Consider the following 22,710-nt stretch of genomic DNA (forward strand, 5'->3'; position numbering starts at 1 on the left):
AGTTTGGTTCTGCTCAGACAAGAAACAGCATACAATTGAGAAGAAGGTCAGATTTTTATAGATTTTCATGGAGAGGTCCTGTAACTTCTCAGAGTGCACCTCTCCAGGGTAGCTATTGGAGGTGTTTCAATTCCAAAGTTTGAACTTTTATCTCAGTAGAACAGTGGCTGCAATAGGTCTATGTTCTGCCTTTTGAAAAGTTAGAGATTTTTATTGTAGTACCTTTCAAATGCTGGTTCTTAGAAGAGGTTCATGATCACTACTACATCAAGGGATTTATAGGTTTAAAGCCCTAATTTTAGACTAAACAATGATTAAAGTGAACTATTTTGCTCTAATGATGCAGCACCCAAATTTATTCTATCCGGTGTCCTCTGTCCTCTAAAACTTCAACATATCCTCTCTCTGATGATTTTTAATTGATTTTTAATTGATTGTATTTAATTAATTGTATTTAATTAATTGTATTTTTAATTGATATTTATTATCAACTAATAGCAATGACACTGAGTGAAGTTATGTTGCTGAAGAAATTAAGTCATACACCCCAAGCTCTAAGATCTATTATTTTAAGACACATCAGTAAGAAAGGATCTTCCAAATGACATCAAATGACATTTTCTATGCATATGTGTTATGGTTGTGTGGTTTGATCCTACTGTGGGACTCCTGTCTATGGGAGCAGGTACTGTCTCCAACATTTTTACAGGCTTTTGGAAACCTACTCCTCATTCTGGGCCACCTTGCCATGCCTTGCTGCATGAGAGGTGCTTAATCTTACTGCAACATTGCTTGCTATGTTTTGTTGATTTCCATAGGAGACCCAATCTTTCCTGAGCAGAAATAGAAGGGGAGTGGATTGGGGGTGGGATCAGAGGGGGATGGGGAGGGTGGAGGTTGTGTCTGGGATGTAAAGTAAATACATAAATGAATTGAATTTTTATGAAAATTAATCATTAGGTGTAAAAATTTAACATATCACAGGAAACAGTTTTGAACACACACACACATACACACAGAACATATGTTGGTAAAATGACTACATTTGTAAAATAGAATTACTGTATGTCTTTGATACAAGAAGGTGGAAGATATGCATATGTTGTGATTTCCAAATAGAGTAGAACATGTGAAGCATTTATTCATTTGGTTGCCAGAGTTTAATGCCAGTAGATAATTAACATACCAAAAAATATCAAGGTGTCCTCTTAAAACTTAAAAGCAAACAATAACACCAAAAAGAGAACAACAATCAAAACAACAACAAAGTAACAATATCATCTCGGACATCTTCAGAAGGATATGCAGTAATCTGAACATTATTGCAAGAGCGAGGCTGGTGTCTGTCACTTTTTCCACCTCACAGTTTGGTGTTCAGTCATCCTGTTCAGGGCATTAAGGTTAGGAGCAGTCCACTTCTGATGTTCTGATGAATGCCCTCAAGACTGATGGCTGTTTTCCAGACTCTCCTTGCTATTCCTTAACTCTGAGGCCTCAAACTTGAAGGGAAGAACGTTATATTGATTAGATGTGTGCCCAAGACTTCTGTCCACCTCATGTGCCTGTGTCTTCAAGCAGAGAGGGAATATCAGACAGTTGCTTGGTCAGAAGATAAAACCAGAGGCCCTTTGGATAAGGATGTTAGTATAGACACCATACATAACAGAAAAGGAAGATCTGAAATTCCCTTGGCCAGATGTGGAGTTTGAATACTTCATTAAAGGAAAAGAGTATGTATGAGACACCCTTGGTCAATGGGAACACTATTGAAGGCCTCATATTCAGACATTAAATGTCTCCCACATAAGCCAGAAATGTACAAATAGGGATCAAAGGGTCAGAGGTGAGAGGTCGGAGGCTTGCCAAGGTGCATGGTGAAGAAGGGGGGAAACAAGTGCCATGGAGAAAATACAAGGACCCCAGGGTCAGTTGAAAAATGTTTGAGAGCATCTTGTGAGGTGTGTGGATATCTGGGGATATTGTAGATATAGACTAACATGTTGGATTGGGTAAAGCTGGAAATCAGCATACGCACTGCTTGACATGAGATCAAGGTCTCAGCTCACCTCATACAGTGGAACGCATTCCAGGAACTTCCTTATCATCTTCCAGCTCTTCATCGGAGACTTGAACATCTGTCCACTGTAGTCAGTGTGTGGTAGGTGAGGCAGCAATCTGAGTATTTTCCAAATGCCTGAATGAGAGTCCCAAGCTGGCTCTCCTTCTCAAGCATATGTTCAGCTGCTCAGATCTAGGTTTGAACGATGGGGACCACATTCTATTAATTTTGACTTTGAGGCAGTTCTAGACTCTACTTGCAACAGATAGACTTGGAGACTTTAAGCCTGGGATGTCTGGAGAAGTCATTGTGTGAAGAAAAATAGTCTATGGTCTCATGTTTGGGTGGGAGAATGTCTGAGGCCACTGAATCAGAGGAGAAGACTGTGAGCTCTCCTTGAATAGAGGGGCCTATTTGAAGACAACTTGCATAATGAGAAGATCTGAGGCTGTCTGGCAAATCATAGGCAGTAGACTTAAACTCCTTTGGTCACATCAGAATGGTATGTGGCCCAATAATATGGACCTAGTAAGTTTAATCCCACAAGGGCATATTCAGAAGATCTAAGACCCTATGCAGTTTGGTAGACTGTACCTCTCTATTAGAGCAGGCAGGTCTGAAACCCTTTGGTCAGAAGACAAAACTTGGAGGTATACTTGGGGGAGGGGATAGTCTAAAAGCCACAACAGTAAAAAGGATACTCTCAGGCTTCTCTGCATAGGTGGAGCATATCCATGATGTGGGAGTTCCCTCTGTGTGCTGTGATTACCATTAATAAATAAACTGTTTTGGACCTACAGCAAGGCAGAACTTAGGTAGGCAGAAAAAGTCTAAGTGTGCAGAAGAAGAATTCCTGCTATCAATTTGGGAGCAAGTGAAAGATCTAAGACTCTCTTACTTAGAAGGAGGAGTCAGAAGCTCCCTAGGACAGGGTGGAATAATCTCAGCCTCCCTTGGTCATATGTCTGTGACCCTATTGGGGAGAAGCTTAAACATGAATGATACCCTGAGAAATAGAGAAAACCCAGGCACTCACTTCTTCCTCGGCACCACACTTGAAATCACAATCTAGAATACACATTTTATGAATGTCCATGTCAGGCATGTCAGCAGTCTTAGAAGTCTTCTAAGAGGCTGCACGACAGAAGTCTGTGACTCAGTTTCTTCGTCTGGTATAGGTCAATCCACAAATTCCTCTTCATGTGGGACAGGAATTTTCTGTCTAAGGGACTAGAGTGAAGACATTAGTCTGTGTTACCCTCATCTTGCTGTTGTGTTCAAGGACCTTGGTCCAGAGAGCTCTGAGATCTCTTTAGTCAGAACAGTACTTTCCAAGCCATGCAAATTAGAAGTTATAAGTGATTCAATGGTGAAATGTCCTTGATCACACAAGGCAGGCCAGAGACACTCTTCATTGATGTGAAGGTCTAAATCTCACTATATAAGATGGGGTAGGGCCTTGGTATTTTGGACAGAAATAAAAAGGGCTATTACACCCTTCATCAAAAATATAATGTGGCATAATTCATGGGAATGATGAGAAATATTAATGCACTCTGGTCATAACTGGAGTTTCTGAGACATTTTGTGCACAGGTGATAGTCTACACCTATTTGTCAGAGGTGTAATCTATGGCAATGTTCAATGAAATAGGAAAGACAATTTTCCATTAAGCATAAGCATTCTGGAGCAAAGGAAAGTCCCATCTGGCCTAAGCAGCTTCCAAATCTTTTTCAGTATTGATTATATCCATACCTTTGTGGGCTTGTGAAATGCTGAGAAGTAATCATTGCATGTTTTCAACGTGGTTGGATGGTTATTTTCAGTCTAAGAAGCCACTGGTCAGATAAGATAATCCCATATACATAGCACGAAGAAAGTTTGAAGCAATCCTAGACAGTTGGGAATATAACAGACATACATAGTCAAGAGAACAAGATCTATAGGCCCCATAGTAGAGATGGTAGGCCTGCACCATCCTTGGGCAAAAGAGGATATATTTCAAGCCATCTTTGGCTTTGGGAGAAAGTTTTATTTCCCCGTAGATTGAGGGGAAAAACCAAGTATTTCCAAATAGTGTCTGATGCTATAATATGCAGAGTTAGATACTCTGAATCTCCTCTATGAAAGAAAGACATTTTTGGACCTCTTGATCAGATGGCAGGAATTTGAGGGTCCTGGAAAAAAGAGGATAATGATGACCCTTTCAGATGATGTATTGGAGGTGAAACATATTTAAGTAGAAGAGGAGAAGGTCTGAGCCCTCCTTCATCAAAAGGGAATGATTGGATCCTTGCTAAGTGAGGGTAAGTTTTGAAGGCCTTTTTGATTGGAATTTGAAAGTTTTGGGGCCTTGGACAGGTATAGATCTTCCCTGGCCCCCTCAGTCATGCATGATAGATATCAGGCCCTCTTGATTACAGAGTGTGCATTTGAGGTCTAATTGACAGAAACAGATGGTGGTTAGGAATGGAAGACTTTGGCAGACTTAAAGAGGGAAGCAAAGTCACAAACCACTTAGGCAAAAGGGAGTATCCTAGTCTACCTTGTGCAGTGGAGGAAGGACTTCATCACAGTTTAGAAAATTCACATATTCAGAAACACTGTGGCAGTCCTGGCGGCAAATTTAGCATCATTTATCAGTCATGACTGACAGGGTCCAGTTCTTATCACCCACATTGGTGTGTGCATGAAGGAGGAGACCTCCTCATTCTGGTGACTTTAATGAAACAAAGATGACCTAAGTCTCAGGCTCTCATACCTCAAAGCAGAGCAAGATGAAGTCCCTTCAGTCACACATGTATTTTTGAAGTGGATGTAGTTAGAGGGGAAAGATCTTCATTGTGGGAATAATTCAGAAGCCCACATGTATATAGGGGGTGATCTGAGGATCCATTGATCCTGGTCACCTTGAGAAAAATGGAAATTCTGAGATGACTTTTATAAAAACCAGGTATTCTTATGAATTTCCTTAAACTGAGAGGGACTGCCTTGGGTATTATTTGTTATAGCGGAAGGGCCTGACAGCTACTTCAATCAAAGCGGTCTTCTGACAATTAGTCATCAAAAAGGTACAGTGTGAGATGCCTTGAAAATAGGAACAGTTTGGGAAACCCATATTCAGATAGGAAACTTCTGAGGTAAATCTGAACTGTGTTTCTTATAGAAAAAGTGCCTGACTATGTTTGACCAAATAGCGAGATCCACTCACCCCATTGTGCAGAAGAGAAAATGCTAGTTTAACTTGAGTGGTATGGTTCAGCATCATTTGCTTCCTACTGTGTTTCCAACTTCCATGATCCATGTATTGCATCAACTGTTGGGAAGAGTACAAGAAGCAATTACAACACTCTTTCAACATGATAAGTGGTTGTGCAAACTTCAATGCTTCCTCAGGGTTGTATTGATCTGTGCTTAATCATCAATGTAAGTGATGTGGGATGTCCTTCTGTATATGTTTTTTCTTTTTTTGGTTAATAAATAAATCTGCTTTGACCTATGGCAGGGCGGAATATAGCCAGGCTGAAAGAGATATAGAAAGAGATTAGGTGGAGTCCAGGACAGGCCATGTAGCTACTGAAGGAGAAGTACAGCAGAGTTTTTCCAGTAGGCCACAGCCGTATAGTGATACATAGATGAATAGAAATTGGTTAATTTAAGATGTAAGAGTTAGTTAAAAAGAAGCCTGGGCTAATAGGCCAAGCGGTGTTGTAATTAATATATTTTCTGTGTAATTATTTGGGTTTTAAGCACAGTCTTCATTTACATGAAATATGGGAACATTTTACATTTTTGACAGCTACATTCTAGGCAGATGGCATGATTATTAGTTTTAGTTTTTATCTTTTTTCCTCTACCTAGAATCTCGTGAGATCCCATGGTTATAAAAGTGTTTTCATAGCAATCTTAGACCCTGGGATTGGTACTAAGGTAATATGAGTCCAAGGGTCAAGTGAAATGTGTCCATGAAAGGAAGGGGATGCTCTAGGGCTTCCCAGGGTCAGTGGCTAGACCTGAAGCTCAATTAAATACAGAGTGAATGATTTGCAACACCTTTGGTCATGGAAACCAATTTTGACACCTTGTTTATCACTGTGGAATATTCCAGGCACCTTTTGGCAAAAATGGGATCTTTATAGTTTTTGTGGTTGAAGTTTGTAACCATAGCTCCCCCTTTCACTGTAAAAGCAAATCTGATTCTCACTTTTACAGTGTAAGTGGTGTAAGGAATATTTAAGCTGGGACCTATTTATTCAAAGGTAAAGTATGTGGGTCTTTGCCACAAAATGATTACTTGAAACCACCTTAGGCAAATGGGAAAGATCTTCAGTAGGCTTTGTCCTAGGAGGGAGGTCTGACATTTTCATCAGTGAAGTAAAAGGTGTATGCTAGTCTGAAGAGAGTGGAAGCATTGAGAGTGGAAGCAGTGAGAAAGGGAAAATTTTGTGACCTGTTTAGGGCAAGGGTATGAGTTGGAAAATGCTTGCACAGAGGGGAGAAATGTTATGCACCATCCTGTTGAAGGTGAATGTCCTCACTACCTTATTCAGTGAAGGAAGGTCCCATTACTGCACTTCAGCTTCCAACTCTTCTTTAGAGCTTGCTCATCTTGTGTTGAGTCTTGGAGAGTTCAGGCAGCAGCAAGACCATTTTTCAGTGTGCCTTGATGGCTATCAACAGCTAGGTTTCCTCTTTTTTTTATGTGGTTGCAAAAATTTAATAAAAATAAACATTTAGAAAATAAAATATAAAATTAACAGCCAAATAATAATCAATTGCCATTAATTACATTGTCAGTTCTCAGGGTGACAGTGATAAATGGGTTTATGCCTTCCAAGTTGGACCCACCTTCCTCTCCCTGGCCAACCACTCCTCATCTTAACCCCTGTGCTGCTTCAGGAAAAAGTCCACAGCCAGAACTGGCCAGGCTGCCTTACATCTGCATTTCCTGTGCCTCCTACAAGGTTTCCCTTAGTGGACTTTCCTGAGATTTCTGCTCTTCTCGGCCTCCTCCATCTCCCTCCTTTCCTAATTTCTCCTGCACCTCAAGATAATCTGTTAGGTGCTTGACAGAATGATCAATTTAAGGTAGCTGTGCCTGTCTCTGCTTCAGTCAGACACACCGTGTTGTTCTTCTTTAGAAGGACTTCAGGTGGTCCCCAAGGTCACATGCATGTGAGACCAGGGATCTGTCGTTGAGTTATATCTCTTGGTCACCATGGGTTCTTCCATCAGTATTTTTATAATTAATTCATTAACTGAATATCCCTGCCCATTGCTTTTATTTTTTTTAAGTAAATTTTATTAAATTATAAAAGTTTCCATTTCTGCCCCCCCCTCCCAACACCCTTCCACTCCCCCCACTCCCCCTCCTCCTCCCTCTTCGTCCCCCAGGGCAGTCAGGGTTTCCTGCCCTGTGGGAAGTTCCAGTTCCTTCCCCCTCCCTCCAGGTCCAGGAAGGTGAGTGTCCAAACAGACTGGATCCCCAAAATCCAGTATATGTAGAGGAAACAGGTCCCAGTGTCATAGTCAATGGCTTTTCAGAAAGACTTCGGGCCAGCCACAGTCAGAGAATCCGGCCAAGTTCCGAGAATCTGGTTAGATCACGTCCTCGTTCAGTCCCATTCCAACTGAATGAGGAGCAGAAGGAGGTTTCCTCTTTTTTGAGGTTGTTTTCATAATCCGTGTATGGGCAGCAGTGATGGGGTCAGTTGATTTCTAGTCATTGGATTGAAAAAAACATAGCTTAGAATTCAGTTTCCTTTTCTACATTTAGGACTGGGGATCACAACCTAGAGAGGATCAATGCATTTCCCTAGCTACCAGTGCCAAATATAAATGGTTTAAATCATTTTTATTTAGAGTAGCATATTTTCAAGGTACTTCAAAGACAGAATGGAATGCTTGAGAATTTTTGATAGAATCCTACAAGGTAGGATGCAATATTATTCAAAATAACATCTCTAATGTCACCTTGTGGTGGGGAAGAATTGTCTGTATTCTGTCAATCATGTTTTAAATAAACTCTGATTGGCCATGCATGAAGTATAGGTGGGTCAACCAGACAGGAAGTAGAGGCTTGGAAATGAGAACAGGAGTATTCTGTGAAGCAGGAAGCTCCCGCCACACTCCTGCCCAGACTCCAAAGAGGTGAGATGTGACCTGCCCTGATGAGAAAGGTACTAAGCCATGTGGCTAATATAGATAAGAAGAATGAGTTAATATAAGTTACAAGAGCTAATAGGAAGCCTGACCTAATGGACCAATCAGTTTATAATCTTATGGAGTTCTCTGTGTGATATTCTTTGGGGCTTGTTGGCTGTGGGGTAGCAGGTGGGACATAAACTCCAATAGTCGGTTTTCATGTTACAACCTTGTGGAAAAAAAGAATGAATGAGTGTCCTAGAGTCAAAGACAATGCTTCCTAGTTTCCCTTGTACAGGTGGATAAGGTGTAAGTACACATTTTTAATAAAGGGAAAGATGATGGCCCAGTCTGACTCAGGGTAGTTATCATGAAAACTTCAATAAAAAAGTATATATGAGGTCTCTTGAAAACAGGGGAGAATCTCTTCTCAGAATGGGAAGTTATGAGACTACCTTGAGAAAATGAGAAATCCCGAATGTCTTTATTCACAGGGAGGAGGGTTCCAGTCATATTTGATAGAATATGCAGTTCACCCATGATCAGAAGGGGAAGGTTCCAAGGCATCTTGGGCAATGGAATAAGATTCTGGCACTGAACTAGCATCCAGCTATTTTCCCCAAAGCAAACATACATACCCTGTGTGAAATCTTTGAGAGTCTAAGGCAAATCTCATAACAATCTTCCAACAGGCTAAGAGGTTATGCAAGCATTGATGTTTCCTCAAGATTGTGTTCAGCTGTGCATATTTGTGAATAAAAGAAACAGTGCATTTTTGATTACCAAACTTGGAAACACATGGCTTGATAGCCAATTTTCTCTTTCTACCTTCTGTCCTGTGATCTTAAAGCAGAAAGTTGTGAGATCCCATTGATCACATATGTGTTTATATGATTATGACCTTTGATCAGAGGGGTCAGCTCTAAAGCAATCTTAGTTAGTAGAGGAATGTGTGAGGTCACCAACTTTAGAAGGGAAGCTTGATGGTTCTTTAGTCTTAGGGTAGACTAAAGAGCTGAAGGTCAGAGGGTGGAGGTCTTAGACATCCCTTCTATTCAGTGGTCAGTTTTGAGTGACCTTTCAATAGAGGTTGATATTTCAGATTTCCTTTTGTGCAAACTGAACTTCTGCAATCCTCTTCCTGGAAGAAAATAGATAATTGGTTCACAAACCTTCAGGGAAGACCATGAATGTCTGATACTTGCTTGACTTGGTGGTATAATGCACTCTTGGTCTGACATCATTGCAATGAGAAGAAAAAAGACAGAGTCACTTGGGAGGAATAAGAATATATAAGGATAACGGAACACCAAACAAATATTTTAGGGTAGGGCTCATTGGAAAATGGGGTTTAGGCAAATCTAAGTCGTAGAAGAATTCTGACATCTTGTTCCATGTACTGAGAAGGAATAGGTGACTGATTAATAATAATAATAATAATAGGAATAGTAAAAATTCTGAGCCCAAAGTAAGAGAGAAAACCTCTGAGACACCATTGAAAAATGAGGACAGAATCACCTTTGGGCAGAGTGTGAAAATGTCAAACACAATTCTGTTGAAGGTGAATATCCTTGGCAGCTTATACAGTGGAGAAAGCTCCCAGTACTGATCATAACCTTCCAACTCTTATTCATAGTTTGTGTTCCTTCTAGGAGAGACAAGGCAGCAACTATCTAGGTCTTCTTCCAAAGGCCTGGATGATTGTTCCTGGCTAGTTTATGTCCTGTAGTTTGTGTTCAGCAGTCCTTTTCTAGACAGAAATGTTGAAGTCTTTCTAATTATATTGACTGATCGTAAGGCAGATTTCATGGGGTTCTATGCTCTGATGGTCAAACATGCCTATGGGACCTCAAACCAGGTTGGAGTAGTGTCCTTTGTTTATAGAGAGAGTCTCCCATGGACCTATGCCTGAACAGCTTGATGGAAGACCTATTATGCCATTCATGGAAGGTTTCAGGCTCCATGTTTGAAAGGGAGAATGTTTTGGGAAGTTAGGAAAGAGACCAAAGGTCCAGAAACCCTCAAGCAGAAGATGAAGCTCCAAGGTTACTTTGGGAACTAGAAGGATAAGCCAATATCTTATCAGGTCCAAATGTCCTCACACTATGGAATACCCATGTGCTTAGGGGCTCTGAAGATTGATTTCAAGCAGAGTGCTTTTTTTCCTTTTATAATTGATTTTTATTGAGCTCTACATTTTTCTCTGCTTCCCTCTCTGCATCTCCCTTCCCCTTCAATCCTCTCCCTATTTCCCCATGCTACCAATTTCCTCAGGAGATCTGCAAGGGAAGCAGAGTGTTTCTATACTGATTGGTTGGTAGTTGCTAGCCCTGTGTCCTCCATATGCCTTTGATCAGTAGCACAGGCATAGGAGACAAAGTGGGACCACTCCATTTCTGGTGAGAATCTTAAAAGTAAAAGGGTTTAATCAGGGATCAGATTTTTACTGTTTTGTCCCAGGATATCAGTTCTGAGTGGTCTGACATCCCTTTGTTCATTTGGGCATGCCTGGACACCCAGATCAGAGGGGAAAGATTAACATCTTCACAGTTAGAGAAATAGAACTGAGGTTTCTGCAGATAAAAGTGGTTTTTCTGAAATGCCAATGTCAGAGAGTTCTTATTTGGAGTTTACATGACTATAAGATGAACATTTGAGTGAGTCTTCATGTCACTGGCCTGGTCTGTATCCCCTTAATCTGGTGAGTTTCTATCAGTACCCTTGAAAGGAAATGGTGTGTCTTAAGTCCCCCCTTTCAAGGAAAGTAGAATATAACCACCGTCCTTGACAGGGTATTTATTGGCAGAGGCTCTCATTGGATCAATATTGTGCCTACAGTTTATTGAAGTGCAAATCTGAGACCCATTAATTAAGAATAATGTCTGAGGTCCACTTCATAATATCAGAAATTATATGGGCCCCTCACACAAAAGGAACATCTAAGCCTTTGAAAAAACTGGAAAGATGTAGGACTCCCGTTTTCCAGGATGAAGGTCAGATATCTCCTTGATCAAAGGGAGGAGTAAGTACCCTTGTGAAGAAAGGAGTTTCTGAGACCCATGAGGCAGGGGAGATATGATCAGGATTTGAAAATCCCATAGAACCATGATAAAAATTCAATTGATTTCTATACCTCATAAGCTCCTAGAATTGCTTAACCATATTACTCTTCTTCATAGTTTAGAATATCCATATCTTTAGCTGAATCTGCAAGAGACCAAGCATCAATATCAGGATTCATTAAGATACTCAGGAGGAGGCACAGTGTGGTTTACTCCTAAGAATTCTGTGCAGGCAAACGGGACTTGGTGTCACTGAGAAATCTATACCATGGCTGCTTTACTTAAGGAAGTGTCATGGGTTCCTGGATTTGTCTACTTATCTTGACTTCTATGAACTAACCACAGGGAAAAATGCTCATTTGTCAATGGTGAAATATTCCAGGTGCACTTCTTCAGAGGGAAATTTATGAAGGCCATTTGGGCCAAAAGGGTATTTTACGGAGTAAGTTATCACAGAAAGAAAATATTAAGGTTTTGGAAAGGAGAGAGTTCCCAGACCTTGTTGGACAAATGGGAATGCCACTGCTTACCTGCTGTAGAGGAGGAGATCCATGGAACTTGCTAGTCCTGCTCCAATTCTTCAGTGAACTCTGGAAAATTCTTTTCTCTGAGGACTCATTTTGAGGCGTAATGACAGTCAGATGGTTCTTCTTACAAGTTGAATTATAGTCCCTAGGTCTGTTCCCTACTTAAACTGTGGATAGGCTGCACAGGTGTAGACATGGAGGACAGGCATATATCTGGTGTGCAGCATGAAAACAGATGATCTTAGATCCAGGGTACTTTTTATTCTTCTGCCATGCAACTTCAATGTAGAGTTCCATGAGGTTCTTTTGTTGGTCAGAAGTGTATTTACTGACCATTTAGTTCTGAATGATAAGCTGTAGTCTCTATTAGTTATTTGATAGACCTGAGTAGGCCATGAACACAAAGAGAAGTTCCTATGTTTCCCTGATAATAGGGAGTCAATCTCAAGTACCTGTCAACCAAGTCTGAATTTTTGAGACCTTTTTCAGTCACAGGGCCGGTTCTGTAGCTTACTTCATCAAACAGGTTTGTCTCAGACTCCTCCAGTAGAGACAAAGGAAGCTATGTTTTCTTGTTCAAAGACAGCATGTTAGAGAAACTGTCCTTTGACAAAGTATGAAAAATCAGGGTTTACTGTGGTTGAAGGAAATAAATTTATAACCCTCTTGAGAAGATAGTGCATCAAGGTGTAAGCTTCCTCAATTAGTGAATTAATTTAATTTTGAGGGGTATATCTAAGACATGATGGAGTTGGTAGCTGGAGGTCTGAACTGTCCTGGTTTGGGAATGAATCTTACTCTCCAGTGTAATTTAGAAGAAATTCTATGGCTCATTAATTCTAAAGGGTTTGTATTTCTGGTCTTCTTGGAGCATTGGGGAAGTCTGAGACATCTTTGCTTCTCACATTGCATCTCAGGCTCCCTTCAGCATTGAGGATGTGCACAAAACCCTTGCTATGAAGTTATAAATATGAGGTCCATTTGGGCAATTAGAGAATGTTTGAGGTCTCCTGGTTCTCAAAGGAAAGGTGTGTCAATCTTCCCTTGAACCCTGAAGTGGAGCAGACTGAAGCTTTTGTTGTTGACAGGTAATAAGTTTACTGATAAAAGTTATGAGTTACTTTCAATATAGACAAAAAAGACTGAGGCCACTTTTGCCCTTGGAAAAGGTCTGAGACCCCCCAATGCTGAAGGAGAGGTCAGAAGCTCCTTTCATTCATACATCTGTTTTGAAGAGCTTTGGTTCTGTTGTGGTAGGGCTATAGCCTTCTTGAGAATTGGTGGAGTGAATTCTGCATCCTGGTTCAGAAGAGTTGTGCCTGAGCACCCAGTGAGTCCTGGAAAATAATTTGAGCTCCACGTTAGTCACTGGGGCAAAGGATGAGTCCTCCTGGGCCTGAAGGAATAAGTCTGAGGCCCCTTTGTCAGAAAATAATATTGGAGAACCTCTGTACAGAATGAGAATGAAGCATCCAGAGAAACGGAATTTTGAGTACAAAATTTTCTGTTTTTAGAGACAGAAAGTCTTATGCTATTTTGGGAAATGCAGAAAGGTCAAAGACTCTTGTGGGAAGCATGGAATATCAAGAGTCAATTTGGGAATTAAAGAAGTCTGAACATTTCCTGATCAATCTTCATGGGAATGTAGAATATCCATGTCTTGCAGTGCAGGCAGCAGTGTGATCAGTCTTCAACATGCTAGGAGGCAATGTCTCTGGATCAAATCAGTTAACTACTTCTGTTCCTGTGATTTATTCATTTTTTTATTTCTCCTGATCAAGTTAAGGCATATATACTTGGTTTAGGGCACTGCTGGATGTTCTAACGCTCTAAAACTTCAGGCACCAGGGTAGTTTTATTTTTGGACAGAGGCTTTGAAGTCAGATGATTAGAATAAGAAACACTCAGAACTTCTTAGAGAGAGGGAGTTAATCTGTCACCCGCTAAACCATATGAAGTAAATCTCGGGCAACATTAGTCAGAATAAGCACATGCTATTCTCAGTGGGTAATAGATTGTGTATCATGTTCGTGTAGAAACTGTGACCTATTAATAATCAGATGGAAAATGCCTGCCTTCTTTATAGTCAAATGGACCAATCTGATGCCTCAATGTACATCTGGAATAGCCAGGAATGGAAATTCAAGGTTTAACGGGTTTTTGATGAGTAGGAAAAGTTATAAACTCCTGTGGTTTATGTGTGACACAGAGTAGAAAAATATGAGGCTGGCCTGTGCATAAGATGATATAAAGATGGCATGATAACAGAGAGTATTCCCTCTTGAGATGAGCATTTTTAGAACTTCAGTTTGACAGGCGTGTAAGGTTTGAAGCCTCCATGGGCAGAAGGATTGTATTGTGGGCTTCCTGGGGCAGAAGTTGAAGTTTTAACCCACTCTACATTAGAGGGCACATTTCTGTATTCCCTTTGGTGACAAGGAGGAAATCTGTGGCTCAGTATTTTAGATGGGCTATTCTTGAGGCTCTTTCTTTCAGATTGAAACATTTTAAAGCTGCCTTGGACGGGGTGGCCACAGGAAAGTCTCAGGTCCCTTTGGTCACACTGAGAAGACCTGGTGCCTTCTTGAGGGAAGAGGTAAGAGCTAAGCCTCTTTTTTTGCAAGGGGATCCTTCGGAGATTGCATGGGAATGAACGTGAATATCTGTGGCCTCCTAGGACAGATGGGTTACATATGGGGGTCCCATGTTCATATTGGAAGCCTGTGTCTCTTCCTTGGTAAGAAAGGGAAGATCTCAGGTCTGCTAGTTGAGGTCGACTATGTCTGAAATTTCCTTGGACAACAGGGAATGATGTGGCACTCGCTTTTGGAATTGGTGAATATATGAGTCCCCATTGTACAGGAATCCATGCCCCACTCCCTTCTCTGGCACCAGTGGAAGGTTTCTGTCCCTCTTGAACAGAAAGAGTGTGTTTAAAGTCCTCCTTTGTAGAAACAGGATGTCTGACATCATTGCATTCGGGTGATGAGAAAGACTTGACACTCCCAGTGGGACTGTCTCCATCTGGAGATGACCTGAAGCTTTCTTGGGCTTCAATGGAAGTTTTGATGACTTCTTGAGTATAAGGGGAATGCCAGAGTCTTGTTTTGGTAGAAGAAGAAGTAAGGCTGGAAGTCTCATGAGGAGAGATAGAATGTCTGAGAGTCTCTTCACGAGAGGGAGTAGTTCCTATGTCCTCTTCTGCAGACGTGGAAGCTTCTATGCTCTCTTGGGGAGTAGCGTTTGGTTCCTTGTCCCTTTTGACAGATGAAGCATGTCTAAATCCTCTTTGTGACAAAGGGAGATTCTTACAGCCCTTATGTTCTGTATGGGAAGCATGCACATCTACTTTGTTAGAGGGGGCCTGTTCCAATTTAGTTTTGATAGACCTGGAATGTTTATGATTGCCTTGGGGTGATGCAGAACTTCTGCCGCCCTCCTTAGGAGACTGTGAGGATCTGCAGCCTGCCATAGAGAGGAAAGATTCTATGCATTCTTGAGGAGTAGCTTTTGGTTTCTGGTCCCTTTTGGAGGATGAATTTTTGGACTCTGTTTTGGACAAAAAGTGTAGTTTACAGACCTCATGTTCTGAATGGGAAACATGAACATCTGTTTTGTTAGAGGGAACCTGTTCCAATTTGATTTTGGAAGACCTGGAACATCTAGGGCTGCCTTGGGAAGATGGAGAACATTTGAGGACCTCCTCATGAGATTGGGAGGATCTACAACCTCCCTTAGCAGAAGTAGTAGTGGGACTCTTTTTGGGATCACTTTTAGCCCTTGCATTAACTTTGTTAGAAACCGTATCTCTGCCCTCCTTTTTGGGAGAATGGTGAAATTTTAACCCTTTTTCTTCTGATGGGACAGATTTGAGGCATGATTCTTTAGAATCATGTTTTGATTTTGTTTTCTTTGATTTTGAATGTCTGGAGCCACCTTGTGGAGAGGGAGAACATCTGAAATATTTTTTAGAAGGGGAACTAGATCTGAAGTTCAATTCTGATGATTCTGGGGGTGAGACACTCCTTGGAGGAGTAGAGGTAGAAATTGAGTTCTTTCTGACATATATGGAAGATGTGAGCCTACTTTTGGCAGAAGATGATCTTAAGACATCTAGTTCTGAAAGTGAATATCTGATATCTCCTTCAGGAAATGGAGCATGCCTTGGTATTTTTTTGGTAGAATTGAAATGTCTATGGCTTTTATTAGGATAAGAGGAATATCTCAGGCAGTCACCATGAGAAGGAATTGGAATAAAGTCGTCATGTGCACAAGTGGACAATCCCAAAACCTCCGTTGAAAAAGAAGTTCCTACACCTTCTTGGGTAGATGGTATAGGTTCTAGAACCCCTTTGTATGGTTTGAGGTTTCCAAGAGTCTCATGGAGAGGTGTTGATGGCTCCAGACTTCCTTGATCATGTAATGAAGGGCCTAGAGTACATTGGTCAGAGGTTAAATGTCTCAGAGCCTCTAAAAAAGATGGTAAAGATTTCAGAGCACCTGACTCAGATTCTGAAGTCTTGCAAACCTCTTTGACTGTTGGCAAATGTTCTGAGGTTTCTGATATAACAGAAGGTTGCAGAGTCTTCACTGAAGGAGGCAGATGTTCTAAATAATCTTGGGAAATTGTTGAAGGTTTTGTAATCCCTTTGTTAGAAGATGGCATTTCTAAAATACTTTGGGTAAATAGTGGAGTTTCTAGTGTCTCCTGATCTGAGTCAGAAAGTCCAAGATTTCCTGCTTCAGATGATGACTGTCCTAAAGACGCATGGTCCAAAGAAGGGCCTGAAGCCTCTTGGGATGACAAAGACGTATCTGGAGAGCCTTGAGCAGATGATGAATGTCCGAGTGATTCCTGTGCTGATTTGGGCAGTATGAGAGCCTCTTGTGAATATAATGAATTTCCTGTATATCTTTGCTGAGAGGGTGAATCTCCTTGTATACTTGAAGATATTTCCAGACCACCTTGTTCTGAGGGTGTGAATGACCCAGTCCCAGATGCAGGTGGAGTAGGTCTCAGAGACCATTGTTCAGAAGGAGAATGTCCCAGGGATCCCTCCAGAGATACTGATGGTCCTAAAATTACTTTTTCAGATACAGACAGTCCTATGGTACTTTGGTCACAGAACAAAATTTCCAGACATCCTGGGGTAGATGGAAAAGTATCTGAAGTTCCTGGGGAAGAGTCTGATACATTATAAGCCTTTTTGGTAGATGGCAAAGGTTCTGATGTCTCTGTCATAAGGGGAACCTGTTGTAGAATCTGCATTGAAGGAGGCAGATGTCCTAGAGAATCTTGGGCTGGTAATGAAGTGTGTATAATACCATGAGTAGAAGATGGTATTTCTAGAGTGTTATGGGTAGAAGGTGGTGTTTCTGGAGGTCCCTGTAAATATTCAGATACTCCAAGATCTCCTAGATCAGATAATGATAATGATAATAACTGCCCTGAAAGCCCTTGGTCCAAACAAGTGCCTGAAGCCTCTTCAGGTGACAAGGAAGTATCTGGAGACCCTTGAGCAGAGGGTGAATGTCCATCTGCAGGCATGGACAGTCCCAGAGCCTCTTGTGAATGCAAAGAATTTTCTGTATAGCCTTGCTGAGAGGGTGAATCTCCTTGTACACCTGAAGATATTTCCTGACAACCTTGTTCTGAGGGGGAGAATGACCCAGTCCCAGATGCAGGTGGAGTGGGTATCAGAGACCCTTGCTCAAGAGGGGAATGTTCCAAGGATTCCTCCAGAGATACTGATGATCCTAAAATTTCTTTTTCAAATACAGATGGTGCTATAGCTATAGTAGTTTGGTTAGAGAATGAAATTTCCAGAGATCCTGGGGTAGATTGAAAAGTTTCTGAACTTCCTGGGGAAGAGTCTGTTACATTACAAGCCTCTTTGGTAGATGACAATGGTTCTGATGTCTCTGTCATAAGGGAAGCCTTTTGTAGAATCTGCAATGAAGGAAGCAGATGTCCTAGAGAATCTTGGGCAGGTGGTGAAGTTTCTATAATCCGATGAGTAGAAGACAGCATTCCTACAGTGCTATGGTTAGATGGTGATATTTCTAGAGGCCCCGGTGAATATTCAGATAGTCCAAGATCTCCTAGATTAGGTAATGATAATGATAATGACTGCCCTGAAATCCCTTGGTCCAAACAAGTGCCTGAAGCCTCTTCAGGTGAAAAGGAAGTATCTGGAGACCCTTGAGCAGAGGGTGAATGTCCCAGAGATTCTTGTGCTGATATGGACAGTCCTAGAGTCCCTTGTGTAGACAATGCATTTCCTGAACAGATTTGCTGCAGGGGTGAATCTTGCAAAGTCACTTTTTCACGTGAATATATTTCTTGTAAACCTTTGTCTGTTAGTGAAGTTCTATCAGGTCCCATTTGAGATGAGGCAGTTTTCATACACTGTTGTTCAGATTGAGAAAATTTCAGAGCTTTGTGGGAAACTGTTGGTGATCTCAGTATCCCTTGGTCAGTTATAGAAGGGCCTGCTGTGCCTTTGGCAAATGTTGAAAAACTCAGTGTCTTTATAATAGATGTCAAAGTTTCTAGACACCTTGAGAGAGATTTCAAAGTAATATAAATCTCTTCAGAAGTTGGCAAAGGTTCTTTTGTCTCTGAAGCAAATTGGGAAGTACCCAGAGGCTGCTCCAAAGAAGTCTGAATTTCTAGAAAGCTTTGAGCTGATGGTAAACTTACTATAGACCCTTGGGCAGATGTTCGAGTTTTCCTAGCCCCTTGTGTAGATAGTGATAGTGATGTTCCTAAAGTATCTTTTGAAGGTTGAGCAAGTCCAAAATCTTGTGGAATAGATGATGAATTCTCTAAAACCTCTTGGGCTAAAGAAGAGCCTGGATCCTCTTCAGAAGATGTGAACATTCCTGGAGACTTTTGCTCAGATTTTGAATGTCCTACAAACTTTTGTGCTGATATGGAAGTTCCAAGAACCCTTTGCACAGATAATGAATCTCCTAAATACTCTTGCTGTGGTGGGGAAGATTCTAGAAACACTTGGGAAGATATAGACAATTTTGGGCACAATTGGGCTGATAATAAAGATTTCGTGGTACCTAGTACAGATGGAGTAGGTCTCAGTGAGCCATTAGAAGGTGGAGAAAAATGAACCAATTTTTGGAGAGATGATGGTGATTCCTGAATCTGTTGGTCAGAATCAGAAGGGAACAGAACACTATGGGCAGATATTGAATGGCGTAGAGTTTCTGGGAGAGGTGGCAAAGTTTCTAGAGTCATGGATGAAGATTCTGAACATTTCAAAACCATTTGGGGAGATGTCAAAGTTTCTGATGAATTAGGAGTACATTGTGAATGTCCCAGATACCCTGAGGAATGAGGTTGAAGTTGCTGAGCACCATGCACATCTAAAGAACCTTCTCTATCTCTCTGGAGAGAAGATGATGTTTCTAGAGTAACTTGGGAAGATGACAATTTTTTCAATATTCCCTGGGCAGAGAGATAATGTGTATCTCCTGGGACAGATGGGGATTGTGCTACAGACCCATGATTATAAGAAGAGTCCTGCGCTTTGTGGGAAGATGTGGATTTCATTGACCTTTCAGAAGATGACACATTTCCAACTCTCCCTTTTGTAGATGATAATATTTTCAAAGTCCGTTGGGAAGATGACAATGTTTCCCTAATCCCTTTTCCAGGAAAGGAATTTTCCAAAGACTTTTGGGCAAATAATGTAGGTCTTAAAGCTCCTGTGGCAGAAGATTCCCCAACACTTCCAGCATATTGTGAGTTCTCTAGTGACTCATTTGCTAATGAGGAAATTTTCATTTGTTCCAGAGCAGATGATAAAGCTTCTAGATCATCTGAACTACTTGGAGCACATTCCAAAACAATTTGTGGTGATATCAAAGTTTTGAGTCCCTCCTTGGCAGATTGTGAAGGTTTCAAATTCCCTATTAAAGGTGCTAAGTGTTCTTGAGCCTCTTGGGTAGACAGTGAATTACCCAGAGACCCCTGTTCATATATAGAAAGTTGTTCAGGCTGTTTGCCAGCTAGCATATGTCCAAGAACCCTTGGACCAGATATAGAGGATTTCAGACTGCCTGTGGCAGAAAGAGAATTTTTGACAAGTTCAGAGTTAGATGACAAAATTTCAAGAGACTCTTGGGAAGATTTCAAACTTTCCTGAGTCCTCTGGTGGGTTGAATAATGTGTAAGAGCTCCTTCTCTAGGTGGTAAATGTTCTAAAACATCTTGGGCACACTGGTCCTCTTGTGCTAATGTTAAAGATTCAAGATGTTTTTGTTTACATTTGGCCTTTCCCTTAAATCCTTTGGCAGATAAAGAAGGTTTCAAGGCTTCCACGTCAGATTTAGAAATTGACAGATCCCCTTGGGTATAGGTAAAATTTTCTGGAGACTTTGACAGAGAAGGAGAATATCCCTGAAGGCCTGGAACAGATGGTAAATGACATACACCCTTTGGGACAGAAAGAGAAGGCCCTTGAATCTCTTGGGAAGATTTGTAATGTTCACGAGGCCCTTGGTTTGAATGGCAAGGTTCCACAATCTTTTGTTCAGATGTGGAACATTGCTGGGCCTTTTGGATAGATATAGAAGGTGACGGACTTATCTGAGGAGTACTTGTAGTGGTTGATGCTTCTTTCAGGGCAGTAGAAGATGCACATACCCTTTTAGAGGAAGGCAGGAGTATGAAACTTCCTTCCTCACATGAGGAAGTTCCAAAGTCCTCTTCGTCAGAAGGATCATCTCTCAACCTCTTTTTGGTAGAAATGGAACAACCAGGGTCCACTTGGGTAGAGGGAGCATGTTTAATATTTCCCTCCTGAGAAGAGCTATGCATGAAACTCTCTTGTGCAGATGGGGAAGATGGTAAAGTGTTTTCATGAGATATGGTAGATCCTAGGGCCTCTTGCTCAGAAGGGGAATGTGCTACTGTGTCAGGTGTACATGTGCGTATTTTTACTACAGCTTCAGAATGAGGGGAAATTTCTAGAATCTGTGTAGGTATGGTATCCTCTAAAGTTTCCCGTGCATGTGTAGTAGGTCTAAAATCCTCATGGGCAGCTAAGGAAGTTACTGGAGCTCCTTGTGTAAATGTGGAAGTTTTAGGAACACTTTCTTCAGGTGAAGAATGTAATGAAGCCTTTTGTATAGAGATGTTAGGTTCTAGAGAGAGTTTGGTGGACAAAACAGCTTCCAAGGACCCTTGGGAAGATAAGGTAGACAAAACAGGTTTCAAGGACCCTTGGGAAGATAAGGTGGAATTCAGAACCTTTGGGGTATTTGTTGGATGTTCTGGAGTCACTTGTGGGCATGTAGAAAGACTAACATCCCTTTGTGCAGGTGGGGAATGACCTATAGCCTCTTGTGTAGCTGTAACAGATTGCTGATACCCTTGAGGAGATGGAGAAATTTCCACAGCCTCCTGTGAAGAGTGGAGAGGTCCTGTGGGTGTTTGTGGGCAGGTAGAATCTGAAGAATTCCCTTCTCTCGATGTGAAATTTGCTACAAATTCTTGTGTACATGTGTCACATCCATGAGCCATTTCTAATGATGGGGATGAGTCTGGAACCCCATCTGCAGATGTATTCTGTCCCACAGTCCCTTTATCACATATGGTAGAACACAAAAAGTGCTGGACAGGTTGTAAATGACCAGGTAATTCTTCTGTATATGTAGAAATTTCACGAACCTCTCCTACACATGTGGAAAGTCCTAGAGACTTCTGAGGAAGAAAGGAAGGCTGTTTTGTCTTAGCACCCTGGGTAGTTGTGAAGCATGCTTGGCTCATTTGAACACTCTTGGCATATCTTTGTCCTATTTGTTTCCGATGACGAATCAGAAGGGCTTTTTTGATTGGCAGGGTATATTTAGAGCCCTTTGGGTCTGATAGGGACATTGCAAATCTACCTTGCTCAGAAGGAGGATCTAGCCTTCTCTTTTTGCAATAGTAGACATATCCATTGTCCATTTTCATATCTAGATTAGGTTTGAATTTCCCTTTGTGAGAGAGAATAGGTCTTTGACCCATTTCTCTAGATGTAGACAATTCTGGAGTCCTCTTTACAGATACTGAAGGACTCAGAACCCGTAGGGAAGTTGAAGTGTGTGCTAGAGTCCTCTGTGTATGTTGAGAAGGAACAAGGGTCACTTGGGTAGACTTGGGAGTTCCTAGCATCTCTTGTAGATATGTGGAATTCTCTAGGGCCCCTTCTGAAGATGGCAAAGGTTCTGGAATCCCTGATGTAGATGTAGATTGTTTTGTTTCTGCTTGGGTAGGCATGAGTGGTGTGAGGCTCACTTGGGGAGTAGTGATAGGGCTTGGCCCCCCTGTGCTGTAAGGTAATATTCAAGTCCATTTTCTGGTGGCAGACATTTAAAGCCCTCTTGCTTTGATGGGGAAGTTATAAAATTCCCTTGGTCAGAGGAGACATGACTCAAGCTCACTTCAGCAGATACGGATGGCTTAGGGTCATTCAGGGGAGAGGGAAAACAGCCTTGGCTCTCTTTATGAGAGGGTGTAGATCTCCATTCATCTTTGGTAGCTGTCATAGGTGTTAAACTTTCCTGGAGAGAGGGGGTAGGACTCAGTCCAGTTTGGGAAAATGAGAAATCAATGAGCACCCCTTTTGGAGAAAAACATTTGCAGCTCTCTTTGTATAATGGGGTCTGCTCTAGGTCCCCTTGATCAGAAGGAGCTTGTCGAAAACTCTTTGGTGGAGAATCGGAATGATTGGTGATCCCTTGGCTGGAGGATAGACTTTTGAAACCCCTTCTGGAAAGGGAGACATGATTGATTTTCCATTCAGCACAAGGGGGAGGTTTCTTGGATGCCTGGGAAGATATGGAATGCCCCATAGACCCTTGATCACATTGGGTTCCTCCCAGAACCTCTCCTGTGGATAGGGATAGTACCTGA

At 41.5% G+C, this 22,710-nt stretch overlaps 1 long non-coding RNA gene across 1 annotated transcript; it reads right to left on the reverse strand.

The window, feature by feature from the left end:
* Positions 1 to 1,102: 1,102 nt before the first annotated feature.
* LOC148117528 (uncharacterized) lies at positions 1,103 to 6,957 on the reverse strand. Its single transcript, XR_015736977.1, has 6 exons — positions 6,601 to 6,957; positions 5,271 to 5,375; positions 3,815 to 3,951; positions 3,096 to 3,289; positions 2,067 to 2,251; positions 1,103 to 1,499 (listed from the first exon to the last, which is right to left on the reverse strand). It is a non-coding gene; the product is annotated as an uncharacterized LOC148117528 (long non-coding RNA).
* Between the last annotated feature and the right edge of the window lie 15,753 nt (positions 6,958 to 22,710).

The sequence above is a fragment of the Myodes glareolus genome, chromosome X (assembly GCF_982192425.1).
Source record: "Myodes glareolus chromosome X, mMyoGla1.1, whole genome shotgun sequence".
In the NCBI taxonomy this organism is placed as follows: Eukaryota; Metazoa; Chordata; class Mammalia; order Rodentia; family Cricetidae; genus Myodes; species Myodes glareolus.